The sequence below is a fragment of the Phoxinus phoxinus genome, assembly GCF_949152265.1.
Source record: "Phoxinus phoxinus genome assembly, chromosome: 4".
Lineage (NCBI taxonomy): Eukaryota > Metazoa > Chordata > Actinopteri > Cypriniformes > Leuciscidae > Phoxinus > Phoxinus phoxinus.
Window position 1 is genome coordinate 18,363,926 of NC_136879.1, and position 17,311 is coordinate 18,381,236.

Consider the following 17,311-nt stretch of genomic DNA (forward strand, 5'->3'; position numbering starts at 1 on the left):
AATTAAAGCTGACAATACTCATTTTTAGTAGAAACTACCCAGTTAAATTAAGTTCAACACATGCGTTTTTAAGTAATGTAAACAAAGATTTGGATTGAGTAAAACTAGTGAAAGTTTTTTTTTTTTTTTTTTTGTGTAGATGCTAAAATGTTGGGGTTTTACCTTTAGGTGATTTTATTCAACACAAGATGTTGCTTGGTTCATTGCTAAGCAGCTTCTTTCATTTAAATCAGGATTTGATTGACTATACCAGTCAATAAGATTTTACTGGGGAGCTTTTTGATTAATTTGCCGCATCAGTTTTATCTGTGCCAGAGATTGACATTGATTTTAGTTTAGCACAGGTCTTTTGCATTATTTTTCATATTCTTTTCAATTATTTCCGGGGGTTGCTTATCAGGATGCCAGAGCTGTGTTTCCCAATAAAAAGTTAATTATTATGTGAAGGTTTTAAGCAGGGTCAAGCGTCAGACAAACACACTCAATACTTCACAGCGGAGTATATGAGCTGCAGCTCTGATTGCACAAGCCTTTTTTATTGCTTTGCTCCGATGATATTTCTCACAGCTGACAATGTATTGAGTTTCCAGACCAGGAAAAAGTTGAATCCTCAAGTGATGGTTTTGTTTGTGTCTACAAAACTGGTTTTCATTCATCACCAAATAATGAAGCCATCGAACGACATGACCTGCCATCCAGTGTTATTTAAGTATCATAGAGATATTTTTATTTTATTTGAATTCATATTTTGAATTGGCTTGTATTTTTATATTTTCTGTTTTCATTTTCATTTTAGTCAAAGAGGCTAAGGGCCCAATTTGAACGATCTGAAACGCAAGTATCGAACGCAAGTAACTTTGTGGGTGGATCTCGGGCGCTGTTGCTATTATACCGGCGGGATAAATGACTCTTGCGCTCAACGCAAATCTAAAATGGGTTGGTCTGAAGTAGCTACATAGGTGTGGTTTGGGCGTAACGCGCAATAAACCAATCAGAGCGTCATCTCACAAATCCCCTTTAAGAGCCGGCGCGCTTGCTCCATGGCGGATTGCTATTATAACGGCGGATTTTCCAGGCGCACGCAACTTACATGATGGTAAAGGTGATTTCGCAGTCTTCAGAATTTTGATTCCTGGTACTTGATGGACAACCCACTCTGTCAGATGTCCTTATATACCTATGTGTCTTACCACTATTGGTCAAACAGGTTTGATCCGTCATTACTACAATTAGCCTGAATAATTTGGGTAAATGTGCAAGAGATTTATGCCTATTTTTTCTCATCTTCATGGACACCACAATGATTTCCCTCGTGTGTTAAAAGTGTGCAAAATAGGAATGATACAAGTCAGTTGTGCTGGGTGCACGATAGCGCCCTATATGTAGAATTCAGAAACACTTGTTATTAGGGACACCGGTGGCCATTTAATGAACTCCAGCCAGCAAATAATTGCTCATGCGCGCACACGTAACATACTGAACATGATTCAATGACCCAATATACTCACACCAAAGTTTTTTTTTTCATTCTTTGCTTAGAAGTAAAAAGTTGTTGTAAATACCTTTGCAGAAATATACTGCTGCTGAGAGAGACGTTTAGATTAATATGTAAATATGTGTTGCACACTTTCCTCTCAATAGAGAGCCTAAGTCCCTCCCCTTCCGGTCGACCACCATGGGACCTTATTTCGGAAAAATATTGTATGGTAGTCAATGGCGAGAGACAAAAAATATTTTGATCTCGTTTGAATTGTGCCCTGAATTACACATATGATGTTTGTCAATTTAAAAGATACATTTTAAAGTCAAGAAAGTCGCAGTTTGATGTAAAACTGTTGAGGTATAAGACTGTGAAAATACGTAATTACAAAGACTACAAACCCAGAAGGCGCACATGCGACGTCATACCTTTTCTCTCAATGAATGAAGCTAACTTTACTGAAGCTAACGTCTGTCATTTTTTCTATAGTCTTACATTATAATCCTAACGTTACGCCGTCATGCCTGACTCGTGTTTTGAGCCAGAATACACACATACGAGCAACGGATCTTGTGACGTAGGCTACATAGTGCGAGACGAGAGATGTAGTTCATCGAGCGATTTTCACATACAACTAAACGTTACTCTTCTGTTTTATGACAAACTGCGACTTTCTTGACTTTCATATTTACCTTTTAAATTGACAAACATCATATGTGTAGTTCAGGGGACAGTTCAGACGGAATAAAAAGATAAGTTATCTCTCGCCATTGACTTCCATACATATTTTTTCCGAAATAAGGTCCCATGAGCCGGAAGCGGAGGGGCGGGACTTAGGCTCTCTATAACAAAACAGAAGTTAAGGCCCCATCCACACTACTGCGTTTTCGTTTAGAAACGGAGACCTTTTGCTACGTTTGCACCTCCCGTCCAGACTACAACGGCAAAAACGAAGACCTAAAACGGAGAAGTTTAAAAACGCTCCGACCCCGTTTTGCGTTTTGAATCTCCGGAGGGCGTTTTATAGCCTGGTAATACCAGACTCTGCTACTTCACTTTGCTTCGTAGACAGAGTCTGGAATGGCATAATAGAGAAGTGTTTTCTCTCTCGCTAGGGGGCGCTTGTCTGAAGTTTAAAATCATTGGTTACCCGTAAGCCAATCAGATAAGTTTAGTAAGGACGTATGTTATGCGCCTGTACAGCCACAGACATCATGCATCGAACTCAAATCTATGATCGAACTTCCACTGTAAACACATGATGATGCGAGCGAAATACCGGATTGAACATGGCTGTAAACGACTTTTGCAGATTATGCGGTACAATCACGGCCTCTAAACTTATTTTTGACAGAGTGAAACAAGAAAATATTTGTAGCCAACTCTCAAATTTAGGATTATATCTTTTAAACACAGCCAGTGCCGCTGCTAGCCATTTTGGTGCCCTAAGCATAATTCCTTTATGATGCCCTCTACCCCGAGAAGCTTCAGGCACACGCGCGGTCTCTTGCTCTCTCTCCCTCTCTGCCGTGCACGCGCTACGCGGTTTGGAGCACTTTGGCTTGCTCAGTTGGGGATATTCAATTTAATGAATCAATCAATATTACTATTGATTAGCATTACCAAACATGGACGTTTTATTATTATTTTAATTTAATACTGTGAAGCTGCTTTGATACAATCTGTATTGTGAAAAGCGCTATACAAATATTCTTCTTGACAGTCTCTGTCTCGCGGGCGCGCTCGCTCTAGTTTCCGGAGATTTTAACTAATTCGCGGGCATCAGTGAGCCGCTATCAATATGCGGGAGAGTCCCGGAACGTAATTTTTTGTTGCCCTAAAAGCACAGCGCGTGGTGGGAGCGGCGGCACTGGTTCTCCATGACAGAGCGAATTGCATCCCGTGTCTCGTTTCGGTTTTTGATTTCTCTGACCTACAATGTAAAACTCGGCGCTTAGCATCCACGTCACGGCTCTCAGCCCGCCCTCTGTTCGTTGATTGGTCCGGCCGTCCGAAGGCCGGTGGAAAACTGAAAGATAGGCCGCTATCTCAGACTAACTACAGGAGCGAAATGAAATTAGCGGAAGTAGGAAGTCTGACGTAGTCAGGCTAGGCGTTTTAGTGAAGACGGTCAAAACGGAGGACTTCAGAAACGATGACGCAGAGGCTCACACTCGGCTCTATGATTGGGTGTCATCAGTCATGGTGTATCCTTCACTGATTCGTCAGACACCCATCACATGACCCGTCCCCGGGAAGAAAACATACAAAAACAGCCTGGACTACGTAACATTAGTGACTGCAACATGGATAACGAATTACAAGCATTACTGACGTTGATGTCTTTTTTTCAGTCGTTTTAATGTGGACGGAGATCAATTCTAATACGCAGCTAAAACGCTGGTGTGGACGGAGATCGTATTCGTTCGTTTTAATTCTCCGTCTCTAAACTAAAACGCAGTAGTGTGGATGAGGCCTAAGAGCATCTGATCATAGTGATGTGTTTGTTTGCAGCAGCTCTGTGATTCACCGGCATCATGTTGACAGATGAGGTCAATAAAATTACACTCTTAAGATAGTTTTATTATAAAGCATATTTGAGGCTATAGACTATTTCTGTCTGTGAGACTTTAGTTTGAATGAATCTCTTTTCTTTGACACATTGACACAGTTCTGAATGGCTCTTTCATTATTATCCTGAACATTGTTGTGAGACAATGTGCCTTCGCTGTCAGGCAAAACTACACATACGCACACACACACACGCACACACACACGCACGCACGCACTCACACATGCACACACACACACACACACACACACACACACACACACACACACACACACACACACACACACACACACACACACACACACACACACACACACACGCACTCACACGCACTCACACGCACACACACACACACACACACACACACACACACACACACACACACACACACACACACACACACACACACACACACACACACACAAATATTCTATACTCAGAATGATGTTAGGTGTAAAGTGATGTTTATTTACAGTACCCGAGAGGTGAAACAGTCCCATAAAAAAATAATAAAAAAAGACCAAGGCTATATACAAAAGTAACAAAGAAAAGAAAAACAAAAACTGCACAATAAGAACAAACTTTGTCAATGATAAAGATTGGTTCACAGCACCACAATTGCACGCTCTCTCGCTATGTACATTTTTACAATATCACTTCAATACATATACACACATAAAATAACAAAATATTTACAGAAACAAAATTCAGACAAAATAACAAATACAAATATAGACACAAATAATAATAAACACATATAACGCCACATTTCCATAATCCCCCTTATTAACACAAACAATGGACGAGCCGACTTCCGGTTGCTTTGCACCCACGCACACAGCGACACTGGCACTGTTTGTCCAGGCCGCTTGGAGGCACTCAGATTTCGCCAGCCGATGGAGAAAACACAACACGAAAGACCGGCAACACAGACGCTGACAATCACTGAACACAGGTAAGTATGAATGTAAAAAACAAAACGTAAATCAAAAGAAACAAAAGACAGCCTAGATATCTGTGTGTTGTTATGCGCAGCGTGGATTTCTGTCAGGGATGGAAATTAAGTGGATATGTTTCCGTTTGTGACAACCAGCGTACTAATGGTGTGCGTTTGCACCCACATCGCCCCAGCAGGGAACGGAGGAACGAGGTAAGATGGGCTGTGTGTGTGTACCGTAAGTGCTGCGCTAGCCAACAGGGAGTCCTTCGCATAAAAAATCCGTATGTTTATTATGTTTATAACTAAATATTGTGTTATGTTTTTAGTTGTTGTACAGTAACCCTGCTGCCATCTACAGTATATCTAAAAATGGACAGAAAATAGAGGTTCAAGGACGGAACAACCAACCAGTTGGCCTAAAATGTCTCATGTCTCGTGAAGCCTGAAATGGACTAAAGTTTGTATGCTGTCTTTTCAATCTCTGTCTCGCATTATAAATGTATGAAGTCTGGGATTGGTCAATGCTATGCTGCATCGTCGTGGTCACAGTTGTCATGCAAACAGTCTCTCCATGGTGATAACTCGGAACACCCGCACATGTCACAATAAGAAAAGATATGAACTATATATAACCCATAAATAAGTAATGCTGCTGCTTGTTTTTGCCAGGCAGAAAATTTGATGCTTTGATTTTTCTGCAGTCATGCAGGAAAATTACATTTCAACCAGACTTGTGTGTTTGTGGATCCACTGAGTCATTGTGAATCATGAAAAAATACCAAAAAGTTTGATTGAGCAATGGAAGACAAGGGACACCTTGAAAATGCTGAGCAGAAATGACACATTTAAGCTTTGTAAAAAGAGGTCAATAAATACCCAACATGCATGGAAATTGGATCATGTGTTCGAATGTTTAGGACTGTCAGTTTGTGTGTATAAATGGGGAAATTATGAGACAGAGAAAGCGAGCGAGTCATAAAACGTGTTTATGATCTAAACTTTGTTTAATTTCTCTGTTTGTATTAGTGGAGCAGAAAAACGCAGCTCTCAGCAAACAATCGACATCATTTTAAAACCATTTATCCTTTTGATCTGCCTCTTTCTCTTGCTCTCTTTCATCCCAGACTGCTTACCCAACTTTCCTCCACCCAAACCCCCTCTCAGTCCGTCGTTCTTAATTAAAGCTGAATTAAAAACACACGCATCAGCAGAGGGAATGCATTAACCACCATGTAGGCCAGAGGCGCTCGTGGCGCTGCATGCGAGCTGCAGGGGTGACATCAAATAAAACCCTCATCAGTTCCTTTACCAGCACATTCATGACCAATATTTACTCACCGCAGATGAGCCCACGGAAACACTTAGGATTTAGATTTTGCTGAGCGACGGCAGGCTGCAACCCGAAATGGTTAGCAGACAGCTAAAACAATGCTAAATGCAAAGAATAAAATGCAACTAGAAGTATAAGCATGCATCAGTACAAGCTAAATATCTTGGCATGTGTTTAACTTGGCAACTGTTTAAAGGCTTGGAAAAAATTGACTTTTTTTCCAAGTATTTTGATGCACATTTTTTTATCACTTGGTTGAAAAACGAATGTAATATCATTAGTGGGATGTATTTTATGTAACATTTTAAGATGATCTTGCTAAAAAACATCATTTGTATAGTAGAAGTCATGCCCTTTTACAAATTATATTTTCTATTATCGAGTTCCAAAATAATTTTCCTCTGAGGGTTATCCATCTCATTTAATGAAATGCATTCCTAATTTGTTTATTGCTACATTGTGGGTCATGGATACTTAAACCTTCCATTAAAAACTTGTGTTCGGTCTTCACAACATTCTCCAAATGATAAGTGCTTTCTAATTGAACAAGATCATCAGATAACGCCTTCATGGTGATAATGAATTCTTTATGAACAACAGAAAATATTAGTCATAAAGTTTTAAACCCTTTTTCGGTGATGGTGCATGAGATGCTAATAGAATGGTGCAAATGTAAATGCTATGGCACTTGAATGGCAAGGTAAAACCATGGTTTTACATGATATGTGAATGTCAACCATTCATATTATCAAAGTACCATGAAATTACCATCTTGTATCATCTTTACCACCATACAATGGAAAGCACATTTCAATGAGTTATTGTTACAGTTGTAAAACCATAATGAATTTAAAAAAAAAATTGTGGTAGCAGTGGAAACAATAACTTGTAATTATGGCGGAAACTAAATAGTTACCATGGTAAATCTTCTGAAAGGGGTATCTTACTTGAGCTATCATCAGTGTCTAATGAGGCTGTTTTCGCAAACATGCTGTGTTTCTGCAGAGGTCCCTTTCCCTCGTTCTCCTCCTCTTCCTTCTCTGAAGTTCAACGTTTTTTCTCTTCAGCCTGAAAAGCTCCGTAGCAGGCGCGAGTCTACTCGATGTTTTGTTTTTCACAGATTTTGTTTTTTTAAATAAATAGGATGCTGATCAGAGCAGGCAAGACCGCAGGAGCTGCAGCGGGGCATTAGCATCAAATCACCAAACACCGCTGTCGACATTTCCAGCCAGCAGTGCATGCGAACACTAGATTGCTAATTAACGGAGCTGTGTAGGCTATACTGCAAGCATGCATAGTTACCGTTAGCTTTAATTGCGCATCCTGAAGTATCACTGTTATCTCATATACTTTTAGTTTTAAACAAAGCAGAAGTAGCCGCTGTGTGTCTCTGCAAAGCACATAGTCAGGTTTCATCTTTGAATGAATCAGTGTTTTGGAACGAATCGTTTAAATGATTCAATAGCCCCTTTCGCACAGCAATCCCGGTAAATTACCGTAAAAAATTGCCAAAATGGTAAATTCAAAAGTGTGATGTTCACACACAAGTTCTAAAATACCGGTAAACTCTGTGAAGATGTCATTAACCGGAAGTTTATGCCTTGTTCTTGAAGAAGGCTAGTTATTTTATCATACGTGACAGTATCGCTAACTGTTGTTGTCAAATCTCTTCATCCACCCGGACGAGAAGCGCTTTAGTTTTGGTATCACTCCAATTTAAAAACATTTGTAAATGGCACTGAGTAAACACGTTACCATAATTTTATGTTTGGGAGCCGTTGCTCTTTCAACAGCTTCTGATTGGCCCTAATCACTTCTTACGTCAACGCGTTCTGACCTTGTACGTGCAAAATACTGGTAATCCTCATTCCGTTTTCACACAGTGCATACCGGTATTTCCTGGTAATGTTACAACTATCAGGAATCAATTTACTGGTATATTTGTAAAGGTCCTGTTCACACATGATCTGTTACTGGTGATTTACCAGTAAATACTGTGTGAAAGGGTCTAATGACTCATTCATAAACTAGATATGTTACAGAATGAACCTGCATTTTGGAACAAATTGGTTGAATGCCTTGAATTTGTTGCCAGCATTATATTTTATGCAACAGTTTTCAAACAAACAAAATATATTTTCTTTTTGAATTTAAGTCTCAACTCGCCTGCCATCTCCTCCTATAAAGTCAGAAGCATCTGAGGTCGCTTTGTGCCACTTATATCCCTGGCCTGCTCAATCGTGCAGCAGACGAGCTCTCACGACAGTCTGTGGCTCCGGGAGAGTGGGAGACTCCATCCCCAAGCGTTCTAGCTGATCTGGGACCACTTCAGGGCCGCACAAATAGATCTGTTGCCTCTCCGGACTTGTCCCATTGCCTGTTGCTCTGTTCCTTGATAGAGGGGACCCTCTGCACTGATGCACTGGCACACAGCTGGCAACGGGGCCTACACAAGTATGCGTTTCCCCCAGTGAGCCTTCTCGCACAGACGTTGTGCAAAGTCAGGGAGTTCGAGGAGCAGGTCTTGCTAATTGCCCCTTATTAGCCCAACCAGACCTGGTTCCCCGAACGGATGCTCCTCTCGACACCCCCTATCTGGCCCATTCCTCTGAGAGAGGACCTCCTTTCTCAGGGACGGGGCACCGAATGGCACCCTCGTCCAGACCTCTGGAAACTCCATGTCTGGTCCCTGGATGGGACAGGTGATCTACTACAAGCTGTCGTAGACACCATCACTTCTGCAAGAGCACTCTCTACGAGGTTAAAAATCCTGTCTATGAACACAGTTCTCCTGCTTGCTTTGGCCTCCATCAAGAGCGTAGGGGACTTGCAAGCATTTTCGGTCGATGAATCGTGCCTGGAATTCGGGCTGGCCGACTCTAACATCATCCTGAGACCCCGGCCTGGATATGTGCCTAACTTTCCTACTACTCCCTTCCGGAACCAGGTAGTGATTCTGCAAGCGCTGCCCCCTGAGAAGGCAGACCCAGCCCTGGCTTTTCTCTGTCCCGTTCGTGCTCTGCGCCTATACATGGACAAGAACGCAAAGTATCAAGACCTCAGACCAGCTCTTCATCTGTTACGGAGGCCAGCAGAAGGGAAAGGGTGTTTCCTAGCAGAGGTTGACCCACTGGATAGTGGATGCCATCATCTCTGCCTACCAATCCCAAGACGCAACATGCCCCCTTAGGTTGCGAGCCCACTCCACTCAGAGTATAGCTTCTTCTTGGGCGCTGGCACAAGGTGTCTCGCTGACAGATATATGTAGAGCTGCGGGCTGGGCGACACCAAACATGTTAGCTAGGTTTTATAGCCTTCATGTCGTGCCGATAGCCTCCCGTGTGTTCTCTTCTCATAGCCAGTCAACCCCATAGGCCCGAAGTGTCAGCTTGCTGCGCCATTCCCCTCCTATGGACCGGATATGTGCGCCATTTCTGCTCCAGTTGAGTACCCCGTAAGCCGAACCCTGAGTTTCTCCACACCCCTCGGCAGTCGGACATGGCAGAGCATCCAGCGCCAGGCCTAGCACCCGTATGCATTGGTGAAACCTATGCTTGGCTGGGTCCGATATGTTGTGATCCCTACGGCGATCCCATCTGTGTATTCTTCCACGGTACGGCTACCTACGGCCAGTCCGTGTCTTTCGCTTAGCAGAGCCCGCCCAGCCGTCTCTGAGCGGTATTGTCTCCCCCATGCTATAGGCCTGAGCCACCTCAATGACATTCCATATGTTGTACTGTCCGGAAACACCCAGTCCATATGTGTAACTTACACATGACACCTCCCTGTGGATGTGGCTTCCGCACTGTCTCCCTTTCCACTGAAAGGACACGCTTTTCCAGTGTTATCCATTAGGTCTGACTAAATGGGTCATGCGGAACAGCAGTGACAGACCTTATCTGCGTGAGCCCTGATTCAGCTCAAACTGTTTGGGGCAGACCAGAGACTCGAGCAGAGTGCTGGAAGGGCCAGCAAATATGGCATGTTGGTAGATATCCCCGTTCTGTCGGTCAGTCGACTTTCCCTCCTTCAGGGAACAAGGGTTACATGCGTAACCTAGACGTTTCACTTCCTGTCTCCTGAGATGCATCTGATTGATTTTTGAAGGCAGATATCCCACAATCCTGCGATCTCCATTCTGTGACAGTTGAGCTAGAAAAATAAAGATGGTTTCTGAAAGTTGCGGCTGGTCGTCAGTTTGTGTGTAAATATACATTTTTGATCAACGTTTTCCAAATATGAAGTAATTTCTAGCGAGAAATTACTAGAGTAATTAAATATTCACTTAGTTTTCACCAAAGCTTGCTCTATTTTGCTGTAGATCATTAAACCGTTATGCTGCCTCAGAAGTCTGTTCCAAATCGTCAGTTTCGTGAGTTACCATTTTGCGCGGACGCTGCCTGCAAAGTCATTGCCTGATAGGGCAGCGAGGCAACAAGGCAGCTGTCTACGTTTTTCGGACTCAGCCGTGGTCTTCCATTTGACAATTTAATATTTTCAATTTTTTCCATCATTATTTGATCTCAAGTTCAAATATTACATAAAAGTTGTTCTACACCGTTGGGTTATTTTAGTTATAACCCACCAGTTGGGTTAAATAAATGTTTTGGTGCAGTGACAGTCATTGGACATCAGCTGAAGCCTAATTATGAACGGTAAGTAATGTCGTTTTATGATGTATATAACTCTTTAACATTAAGTTGTGTACTGAAACATTAAATATATCCTAAACCTGTCAAGTTTTTATACCTTCTCCGGAGAATCAGATTGTAAACTAAAACTATCCACAAAACTATCCCAGTTTGCTCGTAGGTGCAGGTTAACAGGAATCAGAATGATGTAATGGTCAGGTTGTTCTTAGCTGAGTGAGACCTTGTATGGGTTAACACTTTCTTTTAAGGTGGGGGTCTCTGAGATTACAAAGAGATGGTGTAAAATATCTAACGACTTTCACAGACCATCCACAGAGACAATCACACGTCTGTCTGTTCTTGAAGTATGTGAGTGTATGTGTGTGTGTTTTAACACACGTTCTGACAGTTTCATGTTACCAGACCATGAACGTCTGCACTGGACACTCCATCCTTGACATGGAGACGGCTATAAAAGTGTGTGTGTGTGTGTGTGTGTGTGTGTGTGTGTGTGTGTGTGTGTGTGTGTGTGTCTGTCTGTGTGACTCTCATAATCGAAGTGCAGCTGGAGAAGGAGTTTTCAGTCTTATGAGCTGGATTGGAAAGAGATTAATATTTAATAGATGGTTATTTTCCCCCTGCTGTGAAAAAGCAATACACCAATCAGCATCAGTGCACTTCTATTAGACAACGACTCTACGCTTACTCTCTCTGACTAATGAGAATGTGAAGGTTATTCACGTCCAGCACAAGCAAACAAAACAGACTGATGGAAAAGAAAAAGAGTCAGAAAAAGAGAGAGAAGCGTTAGAAAACAAAAAAAATATTGCTGATCATGCAAAAAAGTTTCGGGTTCAGGATTTTTTTAGAGCTCACACGAATAAAGGGCCGAGCAGGCAACAAATTTGGCCCTCGGTTCTAAACTATTTTTTTCCGTGCTCTAAAACTCTGTCCGTTAAAGATGAGAGAGCTTCTCAACATTAATTTGTTATTGCTGTTTCCATGACGGCTAAGTCATGCCCCTAGCAACCGGGTCACCATCAAAAGCATATAGTTACAGTCCAATTTGTGAGTGGCAATCTTTAGCATTTTGTATTCTAGGAAAACATTGGTCTGCATGTGTGTATCTGTCTTTGGCTGTGGTTTAGGCATCATTTGTTCATGTGTGTGTGTGTCTCTTCATGTGGTAAAGGGTCAGTTTTTTAAGCATATTTTGATATATGTAAGAGGCGCTGATTTCTGTCTGTTAATTTCACACTTGGTTGACCACTCAATGCGCTTTAACCAGAAGAAAATCCTCTCCTTCACCTTCCCCCTTCTCTCACTCTCTTTTTGCTGACAAAGGAATGAGAGAGAGAGAGAGAGAGAGAGAGAGTGAGAGAGAGAGAGAGAGAGAGAGAGAGAGAGAGAGAGAGAGAGAGAGAGAGAGAGAGAGAGCAACAAAGACACAGAGCCAGAGGCATAAAAACGTGCGGGTCACTAACCAAATCCCTGCTTGGGATCTCAGTCTCTCGGCCCTCTTTTACTCGTTCTCATATTCGTACCCCAGAGCTCTGGGTTCTGTCAATCCTGCACTCCACAACCTGACAGCCTGAGGCGTGAGCCAGCAGGGCATTACCCACAATCCCCTGCTCAGCCTCAGCCCTCCCTACACCACTATCATAATGAGAAATCATATTTGCAAGAGTTCCACACAATGAGAAAGAGAAAACTGTGCATGATTTAAGGTGTGGTTTAGACGCACATTTTAAACAAATATTTTTCAGATTTTATAGACTATTTTAAGTTTTAAAGTAAGCAGGATATGTTCAAATTTAACGCATATAGCATATCAGGTGATGCTATGGTGATGCTATGATACTAAGCGAGCAGAGGGTGCCGGAGCCCTGTCTGGCTCTACAGCGCCCCAATGTGAGTCTGTGGTGAAAAATGGAACTGCAGCACACTCTAATCGACAGCCATTGGGGCAGATTTCAGACTGCCTCGCTTATTTTCACGCTATCTTACATAAACCTCGCTCCAGAACAAGACAATATCAGTCTGCTTCAGCTTTGTGTATAATATTAGTCTGCATCAGGCCAGTAACTAGTTGGCATGTCTGTTTTTCCTATATGTGGAGTAATGTATCAAATTAATGAAAGTATAAATCCTTTAGATTTAACGTGGTCAAGTGAATAGCCTTTATATCGGTGTTGTGTTTGTTGTCATGTTTGAATAGACTTTCTATTCCTAGAATTCCTCCGCAACTTGTAATATTTTAAAATAGCATTCGGAGGCAATACATACTATTAAGGCAATTCTGTGGATGAACACATCACAATATTCCTCATTTAAATAATTCTCCGCCAAAACATACACAAAACAAAGGGGCATGGCATGGTTTAGTTGAGTTGAGTTAGTAGCAAGTTAGTAAACTTGGTTGATGTTGACCAATCACAACACACTGATCCAGGCGACCAATCAGAGCACATTGCTCTTTTCAGAAGGAGGGGCTTCATAGAGAAAGGAAATAAACAGAGCATTACTGACAGACTGGGAAGAGAGGTGTTGTGATAATGTAAAATAATTATGTGAAAAAAATAATGTGTTTTTTGCACATTCAAGCATGAAAACCTATCCTAGTGAAGCCCAAAAAACAAAATCAAGACTTTGTAAGAGGGTATAAAAGGTCCTCTTTAATATGTTAATTGTTTATCTTAGAAACTGTTAAATGTTCCTGTTATGTTGTGCAAAAACATGTCTTTAACTTTTAGCAAAACGATTTGCTCCACCTCTGAAATGACTTTCCTCTTTGACATGACAGTGCCCACTTTTTAAAATCCAATTAAAACCTGATGGATAAAATACAGGCACAACCTACATTTTATTCTTAGTATATCCTCAACCCGATCACACTAAATGCGTCTCTATAGCACGCAGTGTGTTTACCGTGTAATTTATACGCGAAAATGAGTTTTTACGTGCATATGATTGTGAATGCACTTCCATGTTGACTTTAGTCCACTGCTTGTCAATGTATTCTCCTGAGAGAACAGAGAGAATCACAAACTTCTGCTCCAATTTAAGCAAATAAAACTTAAAAATGAAAAAAATCTATCAATTGTTGCAACAAGATTTAAACATGCAACTGACATTTTCTACAAAAAAAGTAATTTAATTCAAGTAAAATGAATTTAATTCTGATGTATTTCAACATTGGAAGGCAAAGTTGATGCATAAATGAAACCGCTGATAACTAAGTCTCTTAAGCTATGAGAAAGCAACTTCTGTGAAATCAAATATCTCTGGTTTTGAACATCGAGTTGGACAGGCTTAAATTCTTCATGATGAAAAAAAAATATATAAACCTTATCAATTTGAGATGAAGTAATATTAAACTAATGTATGTGTTCACACACATACTTACACACATATACACAGGGTTCAATGCCTGGCCATGCTTATTACGGTAATAAAATCAAATAAATTAAATTAGACCTGTTTCTGAAGCCTGGGCTGTCAAAGTCACCGTGACTTTCATCGGTTATAGAGAGAGAGAGATCTCAGGAGATATAGCCTGTGAGAATGAAAGGAGAGGGGGAAAGAGGGAGAAGCGGGAAGGCATATGAAATTGGAGCATGTCAGAGAAAAGCAGGCGATCTGAATTTAAAAAACAGCCAGAGATACAGAGAAGGAGTGGGCGGGAAATGGAAAAATAATGAGAATGAAATTGTAATTATCCACAAATAGAGTATGGTGTCCCATTTCTTTCTTTCTTCTTTAACATTAGAGACACGTGATAATAATTATAGATATATTACATAAACTACTATTTCACAAAATTTCAACTTATACATTTGCAAAGTACTTGAAATATGGTTATTCCCCCTGGTGACTTTGGCCTGTCTCGACTTTATAACAGTCAAAATTACATAACAATATCATAATTTTGACATGATCGGTTGACGTGCTATTCAATTCATTTTAGTAAAAAAAAAAAAAAAATCATTACATTATTTTAAATCTCACATTTTGTTTGCAACCCAGTTACCGCATGATTTCTGCCCATTAAAGTAAATGGAATATACATACAGTATATACACATAAATTAATGAATAATAATAAAATGGCTTATATATTAATTCAGCAGTTCAATATTTGTTACATCTTCTTTTTGTATTAAAATAAGTATCTTATTCTCATCAAGGCTGAATTTATTTGATCAAACAGACAATAAAAACAGTAATATTGTGAAATATTATTCAAATTTTACTACTTTTCTATTTTTATATATTTTAAAATGGTATTTATTCCTGTGATCAAAGCTGAATTTTCAGCATCATTACTCAAGTCTTCAGCGTCACATGATCTTTTTTGCACCAAAATATTCTAATATGATGATATGGTGCCCAAGAAACATTTGTGATTATTATTATCAATGCTGAAAACAGTTGTGCTGCTTAATAGACTTGTGGAAACCGTGATCGCTTTTTCAGGAATTATTTTTGAAATGTATTTGAAATATAAATCTTTTGGAACATAAATGTATGTAATGTCACTTTTGATCCATTTAATCCTTGAATAAAAATTTATTTCTTAAAATAAAAAGATACATACTGACCCGACATTTAAATGGTAGTATTCACTTTCTTTGTTAAGTGTTTCTCGTCCATTTTTGACCCTATTCATGGAAAAGGGTGGTAACATGAAATAAGAGTAAGTGTAGGAAAGAGAGGTGAGCAGTTATGTCCTAGAGAGAGAAGGAAATTTAAATGGACTGAGGCATTATGGGAGATCAGATTCATCATTAGGTCAATAAAGATGGTTCACCTTCTCATATTCTCTCTCCTGCCTCGAGTCATATTAGGTCCTTCACTAGATCAAAAAGGCATCAGCTTTCTTATCACTTAAACAGGCTCTGAAATAGATGCCTAATGCACACGTGGCTCAGAATTCATTAGGACTGAGCTAGATAAGACCTTAATGCATACTAAACATCTCTGCTCCATATGTGGCGTTAGCAGCATACATTAAAGGGAACTTGCATTCTGTTGGTTTTGCTCTATGGATCTAGTTCCACTTGCCCTGGAGGTTCAGACGCAAGTATTTACACTGCAAAAAAGACACTCAGAGATGTTACAGGACATACACTTTAACTTAAATGTCTCCCGAAAAAAAAAAAAGACGTGTCTTGTAGTTGTCTAATTATTTTTTTCTTAAGCTGTAAAATTATTCCTCTGATCCAAGCCTGGCTGATGAAGCATTTTCACCCGCATTTGATCATTCAAACACAAGTGCAACAATACAGCTGAGATTAAATATTCATAAAGGAAAAATCAAATCACTTGAAGGTTTCCAAGCGGATATTTCCACAGTGGTCCCAGAAAATGAAATAAACATCACACTAATACATTTCTCACATATTTAATAAACACGGAGTTTAATTTTTTTTTATAAATAATAGATGCAAGAAAGTAAAAATATATTCATCATAAAATAACAAAATTCCAAGTTTAAATGAAGAAAAAAAACTAAGTGTGGACTCCAACAATTTATATGATAAAAACACACACACACACAAGCAAAAAAGTCAATACACCATCTCCAACGTCTGCCTTTAGAGGGATTTTACACTTTATGAACCAAATTTAGTGTTATTTTTGGACCATGAAAATATCATTCATCCCAGTACTGAGGGAGAATGTATATAAATGTAAATTTTGCTCTGATTTTGCAAAGCAATCCTTCACAGTACATTTGGGAAGTAGGTAATCCTCGTCCAATAATGCTTATTTAATCTCGCCATAAAAAGACCTTCTAATAATTGCCAGTATTTTTTTTTCCCCCAGCCACGTGAACGATTGTGTGTAGAATGTAAAATGGAGAGAGCAGGTGAAGGCGGCAGGACTAGGTGATGATGTGTATGTGTTATATCTGCTGTGGTTTGCCATCTGGGCATCTGATTATAAATGAATGATTATTTCATGTCGCACACCAAGAATCCTAAGTGAGATTTTCACCAGAGAGAGAGAGACAGATGTGTAAATGTGCATGTGCTGAAAGACCAAAGCAAATCTCTATAAGACTAAACAGAATGTGGATTTTGAGTCGGAGTATAACCATCTGGCTTTTAGACCTTCTGCCTCTGCCGGACAGAAAACGCATTCATTAAAAAAAAAAAAAAAAAGGTGAAGTGGAATACTATGGTACACTGTGCAGAAGCCTGTACATTGTGTACTGTCTACGCACAAACAATGTTGGTTCTTCAGCGGTTCTTTGGGGTGGTTGAGGTGCTATATAGCACCGCTACCATATAAAGAACCTGTTAATTCTTTAAAGGTTATCTTACTCTCTATTAGTCTTTTAAGCCCCTTTCACA